This window comes from Agelaius tricolor, unplaced genomic scaffold (assembly GCF_023055355.1).
Source record: "Agelaius tricolor isolate 1412-34295 unplaced genomic scaffold, bAgeTri1.0.p SCAF_10, whole genome shotgun sequence".
In the NCBI taxonomy this organism is placed as follows: Eukaryota; Metazoa; Chordata; class Aves; order Passeriformes; family Icteridae; genus Agelaius; species Agelaius tricolor.
In genome coordinates, this window is record NW_027269270.1 from 1,513,768 (window position 1) to 1,529,666 (window position 15,899).

Genomic DNA, 15,899 nt, shown 5'->3' on the forward strand with positions numbered 1-15,899 from the left:
AAAAGATAATTTTAAAATCTATTTGTTGCCACAGTAGTGGCTTTCTGGCACTAACAGAGTTTTGTAAATGATAGCACTGACATAGTGATAATTGGGTGTATGCTAGTCCGCCTAAGAAGAAAACGGGGCTGGTTTTTTTTAGCCGCAAAGTTCCTCCCGGAGTCAGAAAACAATGCGCCCAGCTATTTCCAATCCATGGAAATCACTGGTTGTGTTTATGCAGCAATTAAAGGGGGATTACAGCCGCTCCGGAGCTCGGCATCCCGTCCCTTCCCTCCCCTGGGCACCCCGGGAGCCTCAAAGCCGCATTGTTCCCGCAGCCGCCAGCGGCAGCCCCGGGACAGGGCGGGATGGGAGAGGGGAGCGGAGCGGAGCGGAGCTCCTGCCGGCAGCGGCATCACCGAGAAAACACAAAGCGAAAGGGCGGGCCAAGGAACCGGGCTTAGGCTCTCCTCTTCCAGAGGTGTTTTCCGTGCCCATCCTCGGCACAGGGCAGCGGGAAGGGAAACGTCCCTGCCAAGCCCAGCCTGGCAATCAGTGGTCCTGCGGGGGATGTGCCGGGCAGGGCGGGGGACAAGCTCCCGGTGCTGGGAGCCCTGATTTAGCGGGATGGGCTCCCTTTGGAGGTGGCATCCCCAGGGATAGGGCTCCTGCTCTGCTTGGAGCTCCGGCTGGGGTGGAGCAGAGGCGAACGTGTGTCCCCGTGGGCAGGATCCCCATGAGCAGGGTCCCTTTTTTAGCAGGATCTCTGTGAGCAGGATCCCTTTTTGAGCAGGATCCCTGTGGCTCCGAGTGGCCCTGTGAGCAGGATCCCTTTTTGAGCAGGATCCCTGTGGCTCTGAGTGGCCCTGTGAGCAGGATCCCTTTTTTAGCAGGATCCCTGTGAGCAGGGCCCCGTTTTTAGCAGGATCCCCGTGTCTCTGAGTGGCTCTGTGAGCAGGATCCCTTTGAGTAGGATCCCTTTTTTAGCAGGATCCCTGTGAGGGGGATCCCTGTGAGCAGGATCCTGTTTTTAGCTGGATCCCCATGGCTTCAAGTGGCTCTGTGAGCAGGATCCCTTTTTGAGCAGGATCCCTTTTTGAGCAGGATCCCTTTTTGAGCAGGAGCCCTGTGAGCAGGAGCCCTGTGGCTCCAGGTGGCTCTGTGAGGATGATCCCTGTGAGCAGGATCCCGTTTTTAGCATGATCCCCATGGCCCCAAGTGGGTCTGTGAGCAGGTTCCCTTTTTGAGCAGGATCCCTTTTTGAGCAGGAGCCCTTTTTGAGCAGGAGCCCTTTTTTAGCAGGATCCCTGTGAGCAGGATCCCTTTTTTAGCAGGATCCCCGTGGCTCCCTTTTTTAGCAGGCTCCCTTTTTTAGCAGGCTCCCTTTTTCTCAGTCTCCCTTTTTAGCAGGATCCCCGGCTCCTTTGGCCCCCAGTGGAGCCGGATTCCTGCTCCCCATGGAAACAGCCTCCCATCCCTGCCCTGACAGCCCTAATCCTCCCTGCACAGCCACCCTCAGCAGCCTCTGGCTCTCTTATCCCCAAGGATCTTTTTTTTTGGCAAATATTTACAGGCGGCTGCATTGCAGAGGGGGCAGTGAGCCAAGGAGGGCAAGGACAGAGTGGGGGGCACGGCATGGCCTGGGGTCTCTGCAGCCTGTCCCCTGCCACCCTCCTGTGTGGGGAGACGTGGCCGTGCTCCCACAGGTTGCGGAGGGAAGCAGAGCATGGGGGACGAGGTGCTGGGGACAAGGACACAATAGTGCCACCGAGTGCCACAGAGCGACTCTGAGCATGGGACTGAGGGAAAAGGGACCGAGGAGAGATGGGTGATCCCTCCAGGAGCATCCTGGGCACACCAGGAGAGCCCAAGGGAGCCAGGGGGTGCTTCCTGCACAGCCCCTCCAGCTCCCAGAGCTCCCTCACTCCCAGGGCAATGCACACAGAAACCCGGCTTTGGACAATCTCTGCAAGAAACAGATCTGCAAAGGAACTGCAAAAGAAACAGCACCACCAAAAAAAATAAAACCGAAACCCCCCACCAAAACAGGCTTTGTGAAGGGCAAGTGTTCTGACCCTGACCTTGGTCATGGCCACAGCTGCACCAAACCTGAGTGCCTCACTCCTAAAAATGACAGCACCTAGGGTCAGAAATACCTGTGCATGCAGGTGGAAGCTTACTTTTTCTTTCTTTTCCCTCTGTAGAGTGCAGCCAGTGATTTCTGAGAAGGGAAGATGAATGCAAAAGCTGAAGGGCCTTCATTACCCTATTAATGGTAGGTAAAATAAATGGGGGCCTGAGAAGCATTGAGCTGGGAGCAATCAACAGCCCATGTGGTGACATCCCCCCCCTGGGCAGGCAGCATTGAGAGCATGTGTGGGGATGAGTTGATGCTACATAATGCAAGAAAGGATACCAGAATGAATTTTGCAGCATTTATTGGCTTTTTCCATCTCCCTGTGTGGCTCTTCTGCACTGTAAACTGGCCAGTGCAAAAGATGTGCAATGTCACAGGGGCAGATCAAGGGCCAGCGGGTTTTGGGTTGGTTCTGAAGCCCTTTGGCACACCCATGGAATCATGGATTAGCCTGTGTTGGGACAGACCTCTAAAGACCATCTAGTCCAACATCATCTCCAGCTAGACCAGGATGCTCTGAGCCCAGCCCAGCCTGACTGTGAATGCTTTCAGGGATGAGGTGCTTGATGATGATGATGATTGATGATGATGATGATGATGATTTCATCCATCACTGCTCTGGGCCGTCCCGTGTCCCTTGCAATGCTGGTTACAGAGGTAACACCTGCTGCCAAAACCCCTGGCAAAGAGCAGGCTCCATCTTTTCCTTGGGTTTTGCCTCAGCTTTGTCTCTCCTGCCTGCGGCAGCCGGCACTGCCCGGCAGACTGCGTGGCTTGCAGGGGCATCTAGTGGCCGAATGCTGCAGGAGGGATGCGGGCAGCCCGAGGTCCCCACGCAGGGGCTGTCCCACAGCCAGCACCTGCAGAAATGCTGCCAGGAATGCCGTGTAGAAGATTTCCACCAGCACTTCCCAAAGTTTTTTGGAGGAGCAGCACTTCTCCAAAACTGGAACTTTTCAGGTGGCATCGACCCTCCTTGTGCCGAGGCCGTGGCACTGATGTCAGTGACAGTGGCACCCTGCGCACATCACTGTGGCTCCCTGGCTGCAAACAGCTCTTTGGAGGGGCCCTCTGCTGCTGCACAGGTTTTGGGGGTGGGATTTATTGAGCTCGGACATATCTCAGCTTAAAAAGAATCTCAGAATTGGGTGGGAGGAAGAAAAACCATCCTGTGCTGTTTGCAGAGCCAAAATTTCTCTCTAGCATGGTACAGGTGAGCAGAACCAAATCTGCTGCTGCCCAGAGGAGCCAGGCACACTGCAGTGACACCCAGCACTGCTTTCACTCTCTTTAAATGTTCAGAGGAACACACCTGTGTCCAAAACTCCCAAAAAGTAAAAGTGCAGTGTGCTGTATTGGAGGCTGATAAACAAGGCTCTTTTTTAAGGCCCCGTGACTCATGTCTCCTGGATTTTATAGGAAAATGCACATAAAAGCAATTACTGGGGTGTGAATTATTTAGTTTCTTAATGGCCTGACAGCTTTGACAGCTCCTAGCTTGTTATCTAAGCTGTTATCACAAACCCTCTTGATCTCCCAACTTTAACATGACTTTTAATTATGCTTTCATAAGAGTAAAAGGACAGACAATCTGCAGTCTGGTTTCCATTCAGTCAAACTTATTTAAACAAGGGAAACTTTTCCTCCTAGTGAGTAAAAAGGGTGATTTGGATGTGTAGGGAGGTTTAAAGCTATGTCTGATGAGGTGTCCAAAAACAATTGCACAGATAGCTTGGAGTCTGTTCTTTGTATGATTGCAGGATGGAAAAGAAAAAAAAAAACTCAATTTAAGAGAACTTGGAGAACTTGGCAGCAATGGTGATGGACATCACGTACACAGAGAGATGTGAGCTGGAAACACAGTGTAAAAGTTAGAAAGGTTGCACTAAAATTACAGTAAAAGACACAATGAACAATGTTACAAAGTAAGTTTTCTTTAGTCTTCCAGATCAGTCATCAAACAGGTGGGAGGGACCAGGTTAGGGGGTTTGTACAACCTGTTTTCTTTCTCCCTGGGCATGTGCATTGAAACACATCCTTAGTGCAAACATCATATATTCATTTTTCTATATGACCTACTATAAGCATCTCTTATTGGAAAAGAGCAGCCTATATGACCAGGAGGGCTCTGGAGTTGCAGAGGTATTAAATAGATCCCATACATCAGTTTTTTGTTGGTCTGTCCAGTGACAGGCTGCTGTTTATCTTAAGATAAAACAGCGTGTTAGGGAAATGCCTCTCTCAACTGCATTTCTGTGGAAAATGTTTTTGTAGGGGGAAAATGTAAGGGAAAGGTAAGATGAGAAAAGGGGAAAAAAAAAAAGAAAAAAAGTAACTTGAGAAATTCAGGGGCAATAAATCAGCACACCAGATGGTATTCATCTGTGAATGCCGTGCAGAGCTACCAATTTAAAAAGACTGCACGGGAGTGTGCCATTAGAATGCAGACACAATATCTGCCCAGTCTCACTGCCCTTCTCTGTGCTGCCTGGCCAGGGGACTTGGCTCTACCTGCCCACATCTCCAGGTGTCTTCAGAGTCCACTTGGCATCCCCACTGCAGCCTTGGAAAATTTTATGTGTCTTGGAAAATTCTGTTTGCTGCCTAATTCTCTCAAGTGCAGCTAAGTGTATTCTGAATAATCTCCTTGAAATCCAAGAGACTGATTTGCAATGGTCTTTCTGCCAAGTGACACTCCTGCAGAGGAAAATGCTTCATGTTGAGCTCACATGCCTTTCCTGCTGGGTTTTAGATGGCTTTTGGGTGCCCTGGCCCTGTGTAGAGCAAAACTGAGAGTTTGTGATCCACCTGCACGTGGAACTGAAGGTCAGCAGGGAAGTCTGGTGCTGCTGTCAGTGTGTGATCCAGCAGAGGCTGCTCCTGGTGTCAGTGCCACTATACAGACCATCCTGGCCATGCTGAGTGGGGCTCTACAGGTAAATCTCCTGGCTGGGGTGCACTGGGTGGGAAATAAAATGGTTTAATCCAGTTTTGGGGCTGCAGCACAGGGCAGCATCAGGAGAGAGCATTCCCAGCTGGCTGGAGGGAGCTGCCTGCACTCCCAGGGAAAAATGCCAAGTAAGGACCAAGCTGTAAAATACTGGGAGGGTGCACTCAGTGTGCCAGCTCTGAGGAAAACAACCCACTTTTGTCCAATTTGGGATTTTTAGCAATTCTTTGAAAGCAAAATAATGGGAATAAGGGAATGCAGGACAATATGTAGAAAAAGGTAGCAGGTAGATTGCAAAGTCCTTGTTGGGAGTTTGGGAAATTGCAGCCTGCACAAACTGGGAGGTCAGTGACATTAAGCAAACCCCCCTGAATCCTATTCCCACTCTTCCTTGCCTTGAGGATAAATTCTGTAAAAGTGTGAAGCTGTGGCAGGTATAGAGGTGCATAAGACAGGGGACTCTTTTGGTTTGGGGATGAGCCACACATATTTCCCCTCTTTTAGATTAAAGGGAGATACTGGTTGTGAGTCCTGTTTAGAATATATTCAGAGTGTCTCAATTAAAAAAAAAAAAAAAGAAATTGTTGTTTCATTCTCCAGTTTGAAAATTATGATTTGTAAGGAAAAGAAAATTGATTTAAAGGCCACAGAAACAAATTGAGGGGTCAATTTTGATTTTAATTCCAACAATTAATTAAAGAACTCTTCTGGAGAGGTTTGTAAAATTAATATTGATCTCAGATACCAGGCACTCTGCAGTCATTCTCCATCCTGGTTTCAATCCTCCTGTTGTGATTAATGGATGGGGTTTAGCAGCAGCAGCAGCAGAGCTCTGTGACAGGGCAGCTCAGCAGTGCTGTGCTGGGACTCATCCCAGGAGCACAGAGCTCCTCCTGACAGCAGAGCTGGCACCTTTCAGCCACATCTGGCCACACCAGTGTCACATTCACTGGGTGCTTTGGTGTCAGCTCTGCTTTGTTAGGGAGGCAAGAACACATTTGATGCTGGAAGAAGCAGAAAGAGCTGGTAGGCACTTGGAAGGGCCTGGAGCACAGGTCTGGTGAGGAAGGGCAGAGACAGCTGGGAGTGTGCACCATGGAGAAAAGGAGGCTCCAGATGGACCTACAACTCTGGGGTCGGTCTCTTCTCCGATGTGACAAGTAACAGGACATGAGGAGACAGCCCCAGGTTGCACAGGGGAGGTTTGGATCAGATATTAGAAAATATTTCTTCTCCCAAAGGGCTGTTGAGCACTGCCATGGGCTGTCCAGGGCAGTGGTGGAGTCAAAGTCACCATCCCTGGAGGGATCTGGAGGATGTGGCACTTGGGGTCATGGGGTGGTGCTGGGATCACAGCTGCTCGTGATGATCCTTCCCAAATGGAACAATTCTATGATTTTAAAAGAAAATTATCTGTAGAAAGATTGCCAGAATTGCTTCATGGTTTTGAGTTGTTTTGGGCAGTTGGGTTGGGATTCCCTCATGGGCTGGAGTGTTTCACCAGCAGGGATCTCTGATGGCCAAAGAAGAGATGCTCAGAGTAGGTGCAGGAGGCAGAAGGGCTCCTCCTGCTAATGGGATCTGTTCCATCTGGGTGTCCTGTTCCAGAGAATAGGCACTGCAATGGGCAGAAGTACAGCCTTCACTCCCTGAGCAATGTGCCTCTTCCTGCCAAGATCCTATCCTGTGGTAATAAAAGGGAAAATCCTGAAATACTTACAGAAAATTGAAAAAAATATACCTCATAGGTGATATTTTCTCTATCTTCTCTTTTCTTTATTCTCTCTCTTCTCCCTTATGAACACTCATTTTAAGCCAGCAGATTTCAGAGGCGTGGAGGTGGGTGAAGAGCATAGTTCTGTTTCTGACCTCTGCTGTCTCTGTTTCTGTGTCATAAACATAAACATTTAGGAAGGGTTAACCTGAGCAGCTGCCCAGAGCACTGCCCCAGTTCCCCTTCTCCTTGCAGGTGCCCTTTATACCAACTACAAACCACACATTTCTCCAGCTGAGTGGGAAGAGTTTGCCAGGAAAATCACCTCTGCCCAGGGAGTTTGGTGAGGCAAAAACCACCTCAGTATTTGCAATCTTACAGTGACAACAAATGGATTTCTAGTGTCACCTGGGCCTAACCCAGATTTAACAACATTACTGAATTGTATGTATAAGCCTGGGAAGTGAATTTCCAGGCTCAGACATAGTTCCTACCTGCTCAATATTAGTCATGTTCACTTTATGGGAGAGATTAACAGGTGAGAGGTATTTAGCATAACTTTAAGTTAGGTGCAATTCTAGTCACAATGTAGCATGAAAAACAAAAGTCAAGGTTTTCAACGTTGGGAATTGCTGCATGGCTGGAAAAGTATCCCTGACAATGAAATACAGCTGATATTTAGTGTCTCATTGTTTTATTTACTACTGCCTTTACAGCACACCCAGCTAGTTAGCCAGCTACTTCTAAAACATATTTAATGTTTGGAGACACTCAGTACAGCTATAAAATGATTTTTAAGGGCATGCAAACATCGTGTTTTAATGACTACAGGCACACTCGAGTTCCCTCTGGAAAAAAAAACCCAAATAAACCCCCATTTTCTGAGCAGACTCAATTGTGTCATCCTGAGTTTTGTAGATGAGCTACACAGCTCAAACTGGTTGACTTCCCGGCACTTGATGGGAACCATTTAAAAGGATAAAATTGGAGAGATCAATACCCCTTACATACTGTAAGTGATGCAGCACCGAGTACTCAAGGGCTGTTAAAACCCTGTGAACGACTGCTCAGAAATCAAACAAGAGGGGGGAAAAAAAAAATAAACAAACAACGCTGCACTGTGGTTTTAGGGACTTAGTCCTATTTTGTTGCACGGAGGTTTTTACCTGCAGAGCTGGTGGTGATCTTTCAGGCAGGTTTCCCTGGGTTTTATTCTTTGGTTTTATTCCTTGGTTTTATTCCTTGGTTGATGCGAGTTGGAAGGAAGGCAGTATCCCAGCGAGCAGGCAGAGATGGGAAGAGGCAGCCGTGTGTGTTTCTATCTGCTTGTGGCAATGGGGAATCCAGAGGCAAACGGGCTCAGAGCCCCTGGGTGCAGGTAATTGAGTGCTGGAAGCACCCGCTCGTGTTTCATGCTCCAAGGGTTAATGCTCTGCTGGGGCACTTAAACCGAGCTCCTTGGAGAGCCCACATGGTATCTCCTGCCTATCCCTCAGCCATCACTTTGTTCCTCCTTTCAGTAAATCCTGATTATTTAGGACAGGGTAGCTTGGTTTGGTTTTTTTTTCCCGTGGCAGGCTCATGCTGGCTCACCCTTTGCACATTGTATTCATCAAGAGGCTCTGCTGCATTCCCTAAGGATCTGTGCTTTTTCCTGGAAGTGTGAGGAGGGACTGGGAGTCTTGGGAGAACCATTAGTTCATTTGGAAAGGATTGATATGGATCTGGCCTTCTTCCAGTGCCTCCACTGTAGAAATGATAATTTATCATTGAAAAGCACATATTATTTTTGTTAGCAGATCAGCTACTTCAGTCTCAACTTTTCTGGACGGGTGCCATGGAAACCCAAATGATTTATTATAATTTAGAGGCTGGGATTGAAGAAGCACCTCTTTATCTCTCTCTGTGCATCTCCATTGACTCTGAGCTGTCCTGTGGCATGTAGGAACCCTCCATGTGCTACACCAGGGAATTTATAAACCACAGTGATGCTGCACGTGTGCTGCTGCCTCTCATCTGCAGGTACCTGTGGGCAGGTAATGGGAAGCTGCCTTATGTTATCAGCAGGGTGGCCAAATAGTACAGGACAGCAAACTTTCTCTCCTGTGATTATTTTGCTGGTGCAGACACCAAGACTGAGACATTTAAAGGAGAAGATACATATCCCTGAGGCTGAACATAAAATATTTATATGAAGAGGCCGTGGACTAATAAATTTCAGTTATAAATGTTTACAGCTGAAGGTAGTAATAAATAACCTTCCAAAAGCAATATTTCAATTTGCACTTATTGTACTTTACTGCACGTTATATTTTCAGGAAACAATAATAATTATAACAGGACATGGAATTAGCTCATGTTTAATGAATGATTACCCAGTTTAGCTGTGATCGTTATAACATCAGGGCACAATTAAAAGTGGGAAATGTTGTTTATTCTGGAGAGACAGGGGACTGTACCTCCATGTATACATCCAGCTAATGCATAATCTGTTCATTAAGTTGGGACTGAGGTGGGTACTTTTTAATAAATTTGTCAGGTGACTCCCCAGCTTCAGCTGTGCAGGCTTCACATGGTCTTCAGCAACAGAGGGTTAAAGCCAGGACAAAATTTAATTTTCAACGACCTCAATGTCCATCTCCTACTGATTTGCTAGAACCCAGCTTCAGATCATCACTCTGGTGTTCACTGCACCCAGCCTGGCTGCTCTCTCCTCATTGCTTAGGGCAAGACTGTTGTCATCTTTAACCTGTGTGTGCCTTGTGTCTTTGCTTCGAGTTGTCACCTTGCAATCAAATGTTTGGGATGGGTTTCAGAGAGAAATCTCTTACCAGGTGATGTGGATGGAAATGCTGCATTGGCATCTCTGTTGGGTTGATTCAGCCTTGAGTGGTGCAGGTGGAGTGGTTTGTACTGCCTAAAAATGAGTCACTGGGTGCAAAGCAGGCACCTGCTAATGAATTTGATTGTCTGTCTCATCTTATGGTGACAACAGCTGTGTTGTGACAGGGACCAGTAAGCTCTGGCCATAAGGGGAGAGCTCCTGGGTTGTCTGTCTGGCACATCAACCTGGGACAGGGAGGGAGATAATAGTTACAGATAACTGGATATTGCCTTGGCAAGCAAGCTAGAGGACTCCTATCTCACCCAAAGCCCTGACAGATGGGCTTCACCTTGTCTTAGGAGGGGCAGCTGTACAAAATACAAATTGTTAAATCCTGTGGGCAATGCAGAGACAGGGACAGGCTTCCACTGAGGTTAATTTCACAGAATGACAGAATATTTGGAGCTGGGAGGGGCCCATACAGAAATCAAACCCACAAGCTGCCATTCTTAGCACCACCTGTGGCTGTTTGCCTCACCCTAGTCCCAGGGAGCTGTGGCTCTCCTAGGGGGGCTTCTTACTTGTTGCTGACTGTGGCCAGCCCTCTCCATGGTCTCTGCTTGGCTTTCACTCAGCAGGCAGCTCCCATGTGGCTGCACATGATGAGATGACATCTCTCTTCTCCAATGTTTGATATCCTTTAAATGATTGTCGGCTCTCCAACTACACACTGTGTTAATTTTTCTCTTCTGTTTCTTTTCTGCCTTTCCTCTGTGTCTTTCTGCTTTTCTGCAGCCCACATGTCTCTGTGATGAAAGACTGACCTTGGCAGGAAAGGTGTTCTTGGCCTTTCCCTGTGCTGCAAGGATAGACTGGAGCTGCAGCCAGGCTGAACCACGGTGCAAGGTGCCGCCAAAGCTCTCTACAGGTAAGTCTCAGAAATGTTTTGGCCAGTCTGGTACTCAGGATACCCCTGGGAATGTGGAGATGCCTGTGGGGTGATGCCTTGAATGGGAAGCACCTCTCTAACATCAAGGCTTGAGTCTTGGTGGTGCTGCCACTGTGCTGGTTGAAATACCTGGGTGAGACAAGGAGCAGGGAGTGAAATGAACAGGCTGCTTTCTTAAATCCTATGGGCAATGCAGAGACAGGGAGAGGCTTCTGCTAAGGTTCATTTCACAGAATGACAGAATTTTTGGAGCTGGGAGGGGCTCATAAATGTCATCAATTGAACAGCCCATACAGAAAGAGCAGGCAGTGAAATGAGCAGGATGCCAGAGCCAGCAGGAGGAAACAGAGGAGCCTTGCTTGGAGCAAGCAGGGAGCAGGAACAGCTTGGCAATACAACCTGCACTTCCCAGTGCTAAGTGCAAGCTGAGTTCCCCCATGTCTGGTTGGATGAGAGAAAACAGGATGGGCACACTTGCAGGAGAGGATTGATTGGCAGCACGGGAGAGGAGGCTGTCTCCTGAGGGAAAGGTGCCAGCCATTTATAATCCTTGTACTGGACAGCTTTGTACTGCTTTTCCCACTTCATAAATGAAAGGAGTGTTTTCCAGGCATGTCTAGCCCCATTTGGAGGTGTTGGACTGCTGCACCAGCTCCTCCTGAAGTTTGGCATTCACGGGAAAGATGTCTGGAGATGGGACAGGGCAGCACTGGAAAAACATTGGGACAGAGTTCACTTTTCTTAGATTCTCCCTGGCCTAATGTGCTTGGTGAGCTTCCTTGTGGCTTCCTCTTCTTTTCTAGGGGGGCCTATGAGAAATTTGACAGATTTCCCCCCATAGTTTGCAAATCCCTGAGATGAATTTAGCTGGGAAACCAAACCAGTCGGGTTGGCTTTGCGGGGAAAGCAGCTCATCTGGAGGCTTTGATCTCCACTGCAATGCTTGGAATGTGCAAGAGACAGGGAAAAAAAAAATAGAGAACTGGGCAAATACTTAAGGCCCTCTGTGACAGCTCCCTTTAGCAAGCACTTCACCCAGGAGCCATTTGGAGAGCTTTCAGCTGCTTTGTCTCAGGAGTGGCCCTTAAATGGGCAGGGGAAGGCAGCAAAGGCAAGACTGAAAGTAGGGACACGGCTGTTAGGGATGCACGGTGTTTGCATGCTCCCCTCCACACTTCTGGGCAAGCTTTTGTATGAGGTTGTGATCCTTGCACCCCAAAACTGTATTTCAGACAAATTTTTCCCGTTGTGAAAGCAGAAGGAGCGTTCCCCAAGGCACATGGGCAGCTCTGCTGCTCTGGAGTCAAGAGCACAGCTGAGCATTTCTGTGTGCTGGCATGCAGGAGTAGATTGGAGATCCTGTGCTCTGCCCTCAGGAAATGCATCACTTCAGGCTCCTGCTCACCTGCTTTGCAGCAGCTTTGTGCAGGACAGCCAGAGAGATGGAAAAATGGGCAAAATGATGAAAAATATTCATACATATTAAGGTTCCCATCAATTATTGAGTTACCAGTTCACTTATTGAAGAATAATTATTAATATTTATAGCATCCAGATTGCTGATGATAGATTAACTGTGATGGCATAATTTAGCAAATATTTTTAAAATAAAACATTTAACAAATAACATTTCCACCATTTTTCCATCTTAAAAAAAAGTGTGAAGGCCTCATGAATATATTCAATCCTTTCTGATTTTAAAGCACGCTTTTGAATATTTTATTATTATTATGGATTGCTTTATTGCAGATTTTATCCTCAGGTTGTTTCCCAATGAACTTCTACACTCTAAGGCAGAAAGAAACCTATGGCAAAATAAGCTTATGGTAACAGCACCATAAATCCACTGTGTAAGTACAGTAGTAAGTAAATGCATTATATGGCTCTATTTCATTCTACTGATTTCTCTTTCTGAAGCCTCTGTAGAACAGTGATTGATGTATATGAAAATCATTTAGCACATATTAAACCAGGGAGTCAAAATATTATTTTAAAATTTTCCAAGACCCATTGATCTAAATTTATGTCAGAATCTCCTAAAAGGTTACATTGCCCCATGTTTTGCAGTATTCATTTTTCATTGTAAAAGTTCCTACGTGATACTGCAGCAAAATCTAAGATAAATATGGGTGTAAAAATGCAAAATTCCACAAATTTCAGACACAAAACAACAAGGGAAATTTGCAGTTTCTTGTAAATGTCATATTTGTTAAGGCTTGTTTGGGCTTCTTTGTTAAAAATGATTTGCTTGTATTTTTATCCCTGAAAGGTTTATTTTATTGGAAAAAATGGTTTTGGGGCAGATCTTTCCACCTGATCTTAGGACAAGCCTATGCCTGCCATATTCTTAAGGCAGGAACTCTTCCACCAGATGTTTGCTGTGAGTGATACTGCAATGTTTTCTAAAAAATTACTTAACTGCAGTTCATCAGGAAAAATGATTCCTTGGCTTCCTTCACAAAAACATGGTGTCAAAAATAGATGTGAGATCTTGTTATTTATACTGCTGAAGTGCTGAATGGCCTTGCCTGAGAACAGACTGTTCCTGCATCAGGAGCTAGGCTGGGAGATGGCCTTCCACTGAAGAACCAGCTTTTGAAGGGGACAAATGGAGCATCCTAAAACTGCTGCACAGAAGTGGTGGTGGAATACCATTGGCAATCCTGAGCCATTTCCCCAAGAATCCCCGGAAAATGAATTTTCTGTTCATTCATCTCTCCTCCCCATCCTTCCTCTCTGGCAGCCAGGATGGGCCTGAGACTTGCTCCTGGTGAAAAGAGGTAGAAAATTCATGCTTTGCTTCTGTGTTTGTAGTGAGAAATGAGCTTTTTAAGGAAGCAGATCTGGAAATGTCCCGGGCTGTACCTTGTGGCTCAGCTGAAGATGAGCTGATAGGCAATGAGGATGACTAAATTTGTTCAGTCAGTGGGTGGACATCCCTGTCTTGCAAAAACCATGATGACTGATCCATCATAAAAAGTTGGGCTATCAGATTTGCTATTTAGCAAATACAAACTGAAAAATCCTCTTGTACATCTGAAAAGATGCCTGCCTGCAAGGTGTGAGGGTCCAGCTGCCCGACCTGCCCTTTAGTTACCATTTCATAGGCATGGCTAGTCAGGCTGGTCCTTTAGGAGGTCATCCACCCTGAAATTCAGAAAGGAAGCTGGCTTGCAGGTTCATTTTGTTTAAATGTGTCTATTGTAGTTTATTTATTCAGGGTAAAAAAAGAAAAAAGAAAAAAAAAACTGAAAATGCACAATTTTTCCAAAGCTAATTGGAAAATTGTGTTGCTAATTTCTTTGTTAGTGCCCTTTTCAAGGTGCAGGTGCCACTCCACGAGACTCCTCTGGACATCAATTTCTTCTGCCCAGGGTCATTTTGCAGCTGTAATCTCCCTGCCATTTTTATTCCTGGAGAATATATAGAGTTTGCAAATAATATTTCCTCACCTAAAAGACAAGACAGTGCTTCTTTAGTAGCTGCTGTTCTTTGAAGTGTGTGCAAGGGCTTTGCCATCCTGCAAGCGGTCTTTGGGGTTCTGCCTCCTCGGGTGGATCAGAGGCTATTTCTTGGCATGAGGTAATTGGAGGCACGGCAGTTGTGCAGCGGGAGGCAGGGGCTGCTCGCTGCTCGCTGCCTTCTCCCCACAGCTCTGTGCTGTGCCTGCTGACACAGCCCTGCTTGCTGCAGGCACTTGTGCTTGCTGGGCCAAATCAGGTCAGCAGGATGTGCAGCTGCCTGGTGGCTAAAGCAATCAGCTGGAGCTCCAGGAGATGGAGCAGGGCAGCGCTGACGGCGGGGGAACGCGGGCACCCTGCGCGGCCGAGGTGGCCATTGCCTGCCCACCTGGCAGAGCGAGGGGCTGGGAGCTGCTCTGCCAGGCTGCTCATTTGCACATAGATGCTTGTGCTCATCCAGGTGTGAGGAGAGAATGGGAGATGGCTTCTCTTGCCAGCAGAGCTTAAAGGTAGGTGAACTTTCACAGTGTCCTGAGCACCCGCAGAGGGGAAACAGAGCCACGTGAGGCTGTCACACATCCCACAGACAGCACCAGCAGTCCTCAAAGCACTGAGCATTTCAGAAACACCTTTGAAATCACCACCCTGGTCATTCAGGTCTTTTTACCCATGAGTGTAAATGCAAATTGAGGTTTTCTTTGTAGAGGATATAAGTGAAACTCGGATGTGGTGTGCCTGAAAAGCCTGACCTATTTATCTCCCTCTGCAATTTGGGTCATGGTGATCTTCCAAAAGCAAAGCTCTTCTTATTCAGACATGCAGAGCTTGAAGGTGCTGCTTGTGTCAGGTACAGGACTAGGGTGGGAGTGTCATGCCAAGAGCTTGTTTTGTGAGAAGCAGTTGTTGGGTAGATGTAGCTTCTCCAAAGAGACAGCAGTTTCCTTCCTCATCTTTGTCACCAGAGCCTGAAGCCAAAATGGATTATTTCATTTTTTCCAAGTCTTAGGTTCCTGCAAAGTGGAGCTTCACTTGGTGGGACTTCAGTCTCATTGTAGGTTTTCCATGGAGCTGCTGGGCTTTTCCTGCTTCCCTACTCCCACCAAGGTGGTGGGTGCAGCACTAGGGCGTGGCTGATGGATGGGGCTGTCATTCAAAACCTGCAGCTCCTCAAAGGCTGCTGCTCAGGGGCAGCTGCATGGCAAAACAGAAGTTTCCTTTGGAAATGGGGGAAGGGAGATAGGCAAAAATGGTGGCAGTAGCACAGCAGGCTTTCCTGCTTGCACCAGTTCTTATTCTCAAAACTAAAATCCACCATCCTTGCAGGAGGAGCAATGCAGGACTGAGCAGTGCCTCATCCTTTACTGGTGGGGTCACACCTGGCAAGGAGGGAAACCATCCACAAAATGGTTTTCTTGGAGAAAAGATGTCTTCTGGCAGATGGCTTGGCCAGCCAGCAGGGATTACAAACCTCTCTGGGAACCTTTTCTTTATGGCTAGTGAGAAGGTGATATTGCTTGTGACAGCGCAGAAAGATTGGCTGAAATAAAATAAAGAGGTTTCCATGGTGATCCCTTCATATTGCAGTAAATTTTCATCTTGCAGTCAGCTGGGTTATATTTCTTCCCCCAGAGGAGGAGTCCTTGGCTCCCCCTGCATTATTAGTTCCTGCTGGTGCTAAGGGAAGGCTGGCAGGCCCTGAGTGGAGCCACTGACATGGACAGCTCTGTGGTGGCCTTGTTAATTATCCTAAAGAGGTCAGGCTGCCCAGACAGCCTGCAGGTGCTTCAGAAACAATCCTGCTTTCTGGCTTGAGCTGCAAATAGACCAGGAATAGGTGTGAAGATGTAGCTGTGGCTAGAGGCAACAGGAAGGAAGTAGGTTT

At 47.4% G+C, this 15,899-nt stretch overlaps 1 long non-coding RNA gene across 8 annotated transcripts in view; it reads left to right on the forward strand.

Annotated features, from left to right (window-relative positions):
* Positions 1-15,899, forward strand: part of LOC139593476 (uncharacterized) — a 65,162-nt gene that overhangs the window by 11,824 nt on the left and 37,439 nt on the right. For 6 of the 8 annotated variants that reach the window (XR_011680309.1, XR_011680313.1, XR_011680316.1 and 3 more), the window contains exons 3-6: positions 2,187-2,257; positions 4,872-5,055; positions 10,403-10,535; positions 12,319-12,406. This is a non-coding gene — a long non-coding RNA (uncharacterized lncRNA). Of the gene's footprint in view, positions 1-2,186; positions 2,258-4,871; positions 5,056-10,402; positions 10,536-12,305; positions 12,407-15,899 lie in introns of all 8 variants that reach the window. The other 2 variants (XR_011680310.1, XR_011680315.1) reach the window with 2 other exon arrangements.